A 4,418-nucleotide genomic window follows, 5' to 3' on the forward strand; every position below is an offset into this window, starting at 1 on the left:
CGGTAACCCCCCTGGTATTTCGGTAAAATCCCGATTTCACCCGGAACGTTTCCGATATCCAAATATAGGCTTCCAATATATCAATCTTTATATCTCGACCATTTCTAGACTCCTCGTCATTTCCGTGATCACATCCGGGACACCAAACAACCTTCGGTACATCAAAACACAAAAACTCTAATTATGATCGTCACCGAACTTTAAGCGTGCGGACCCTACGGGTTCGAGAACTATGTAGACATGACTGAGACACGTCTCCGGTCAATAACCAATAGCAGAACCTGGATGCTCATATTGGCTCCTACATATTCTACAAAAGATCTTTATAGGTCAGACTGCATAACAATATACGTTGTTCCTTTTGTCATCGGTATGTTACTTGCCCGAGATTCGATCCTCGGTATCTCAATACCTAGTTCAATCTCGTTACCGACAAGTCTCTTTACTCGTTCCGTAATACATCATCCCGCAACTAACTTATTAGTTGCAATGCTTGCAAGGCTTGAGTGATGTGCATTACCGAGAGGGCCCAGAGATACCTCTCCGACAATCGGAGTGACAAATCCTAATCTCGAAATACGCCAACCCAACAAATACCTTTGGAGACACCTGTAGAGCACCTTTATAATCACCCAGTTACGTTGTGACGTTTGGTAGCACACAAAGTGTTCCTCCGGTAAACGGGAGTTGCATAATCTCATGGTCATAGGAACATATATAAGTTATGAACAAAGCAATAGCAACAAACTAAACGATCAAGTGCTAAGCTAATGGAATGGGTCAAGTCAATCACATCATTCTCCTAATGATGTGATCCCGTTAACCAAATAACAACTCATGTCTATGGTTAGGAAACATAACCATCTTTGATCAACGAGCTAGTCAAGTAGAGGCATACTAGTGACACTCTGTTTGTCTATGTATTCACACATGTATTATGTTTCCGGTTAATACAATTCTAGCTTGAGTAATAAACATTTATCATGACACAAGGAAATAAATAGTAACTTTATTATTGCCTCTAGGGCATATTTCCTTCATCTAGTATGTAATGTTGAATAATAATTTTAGTGATTTTCTACAGTAGATAATGATAAGGTTTTTGCATTGGCTTATACTAACTTATCTCACGAGTTCTTGTTGAGTTTTGTGTGAATGAAGCTTTTGAGATTTAGGAAAACTGTGACATGAGAAGAATTAAGGAGACACAAAAGCTCAAGCTTGGGGATGCCCAAGGCACCCCAAGATAATATTTCAAGGAGTCTCAAGCATCTAAGCTTGGGGATGCCTCAGTAGGCGTCCCACCTTTCTTCATCAACAATTATCAGTTAGTATCAGTTGATCATAAGTTTTTGCTTCTCCACATGAGTTGTGGTACTGTTGGAATGTCATTTTATTTTGATTTGCTTGCTGTTTTAATAAATTACTTAGATCTGAAAGTTTTTAAATAAAATAGAGTCCTCAAATAGTTGCCAGGGAGGCTAGGTAAGTGGCATTCACATCCCGTCAACGAAGCTCTTTTCTATATCATTTACTCTTGTGCTTCACTTATATCCTATGAGTAAATTGATTGAATAAATTGAATGTCATGAAGTTAAAATCATATCATGCCTAGTGGTAGCTTCACATTGGGTTTAGAAAGTGAAATATTTTGAGGCTTGACAATCACAATATTGGTCATACAAGCAATTCACGAATAATTAGTATAAGGAAGAGAATTTCACATGCAAATACACTATCATGGAAATCTTTTGTGATTGTGAGCCCCCATCAAAATATTATATGCCAAAATTGTTGAGGTTGGACAAGGAAGACAATGTAATGGTTTATGTTTGTTCATATTCACATAGAAGTTATATTGTCATAGATCCTTCAACATGTGGTGCTTTCCCCCATCTTCACTAGCCAAAAATTCCGCACCAAGTAGAGATACTAATTGTGCATCCAAAAACCCTTAAACCCAAATCTTATCTTCAAGAGTCCACCATACCTACCTAAGGATTGAGCAAGATCCTTCAACTAAGTTGTCATCGGTGCAATAAGGCAATAAAAATTGCTTCTAAAAGTGTGAGATCATTTAGTGTAAGAGAAAATTGAGCGTTGTACAAACTTGTGATGGCAAAGAATAAAAGCAACAAACTGCATAATAAAGGTTGCTATCATAAGGGGCAATATAATGTGACGTTCTTTTGCATTAAGGGGTTGAGCACACAAACAAATAAGCGCTTGGCAACCTCTGCTTCCCTCTGCGAAGGGCCTATGTTTTACTTTTCAGTATTTACTTTTATGCAAAGAGTCAAAGTATTTCTCTCTATTCCTTTTTATTTTCTCTTTTGGCAAGCATCATGTGGTGAGGAAAGATCTAGGCACATATGTACAGTTGAATATGGGTGGCATGACTTATTATCGTTGACATCACCCTTGAGGTGAATACGTTGGGAGGCGAAATCATAAGACCCTATCTTTCTATGTGTCCAGTTGAAACGTTTTGCTCATGTGTACAAGGTGAGTGTTAGCAATCATAGAAGACTATACGATGGCTGAGTATGTGGAGCTCTTACTTAAACTCTGTTGAATAAGTTGAATTGCAATTGCTTGGTGACTGAGAACACAGGTTGTTGGGTTTCAAGAAAATTCATTGTTTGAACCTTAACATGTGAATGGGTTGCCACTATAACATGAACAGTTTTATAGGAAAGAATTGCTGTTATGATGCTAGGAAAAGTGATTGAAATTATCATTGATCAAACTTGTGCACTTTGCTAGCATTCACACTTCATAAATTATTTCTTTTATCATTTACCTACTCGAGGACGAGTAGGAATTAAGCTTGGGGATGCTGATACGCCTCCAACGTATCTATAATTGATGAAGTATTCATGCCAATATACTTTCATTCTTGGATGTCTTACAATCATTTTATAGCAACTTTATATCATTTTTTGGGACTAACCTATTGACCCAGTGCCCAGTGCCAGTTGTTGTTTTTTGCTTGATTTTTACATCGCAGAAAATCAATATTAGATGTAGTCCAAACACCGTGAAACTTTTTGTGGATATGGACCAGGAGACTCTCGATGGGCCATAGCAGCACCTTGGGGGTGCCCCGAGGGGGGCATAACCCACCAGGGCATGCCAGGGCCCCGTGGCACGCCCAGGTGGGTTGTGCCCACCTCAGTGGCCTCCCGTACCCCTTCTTTGCACTATAAATTCCCAAATATTCTGAAACCCCTCGGGGTTAACCTAGATCAGAAGTTTCGCAGCCGTAAGGCTCCGTAGCCACCGAAAACCAATCTAGACCCGTTCTTGCACCCTGCCGGAGGGGGGTCATCTCCGATGGCCATCTTCATCATCCCGGCGGCCGCCACGATGAGGAGGGAGTAGTTCACCCTCGGGGCTGAGGGTTTGTACCAGTACCTATGTGTTTGATCTCTCTCCCTCTCTCGTGATCTATATCATGGGCTTTCTTAATATAGTCAGATCATATGATGTTTCTTCCCTCTATACTCTTGTTGTGATGAATTGAATCTTTACCCTTTGAAGTTTTGTCTTGTCGAATTGAATATTCAGATATGAGAACACATGATGTATGTCTTGCAGTATGAATACTTAAGGTGACAATGGGGTATCATATTGATTCACTTGATATGTGTTTTGGCATTCAACTCACGGATTCCTACGGTGACATTGGGATAATCTTTGCGTAGGGGTTGATGCATGTTTTTATTATCTTTTCTCCGGTAGAAACTTTGGGGTCTCCTTGTAGTTCTTTGTGTCAGGTTGAGTATTATGAATATGAATTTGCTTTGGTGTTATTTTAGTACGAACTCTAGGATAGATCGAACAGAAAGAATAGCTTTGTGTTATTTTAGTACGAACTCTTGAATAGATCGAATGGAAAGAATAGCTTTGAGGTGGTTTCGTACCCTACAAACAATTTCTATCTTTTTTTCTCCACTAATAGGAACTCGGGAGTGATTCTTTATTGCACTTTGAGGGATAATCATATGATCCAACTATGTTAGCACTCTTGAGAGATTGCACTAGTGAAAGTACGAACCTTAGGACTTGTTTTTAAGCATTGCAATACCGTTTTTGTGCCCGTTTACTATTTGCTACCTTGCTGTTTTTATTTATTCAGATTATAAAAATATATTTCCACCATCCATATTACACTTTTATCACCATCACTTTGCCGAACTAGTGCACCTATACAATTTGCCATTGTATTGGGTGTGTTGGGGACACAAGAGATTTCTTGTATTTGGTTGCAGGGTTGTTTGAGAGAGACCATCTTCATCCTACACCTCTCACAGATTAATAAACCTTAGGTAATCCACTTGAGGGAAAATTGCTACTGTCCTACAAAACTCTGCGCTTGGAGGCCCAACACGTGTCTACAAGAATAAAGTTGTGTA

Source organism: Triticum dicoccoides, chromosome 4A (assembly GCF_002162155.2).
Source record: "Triticum dicoccoides isolate Atlit2015 ecotype Zavitan chromosome 4A, WEW_v2.0, whole genome shotgun sequence".
NCBI lineage: Eukaryota > Viridiplantae > Streptophyta > Magnoliopsida > Poales > Poaceae > Triticum > Triticum dicoccoides.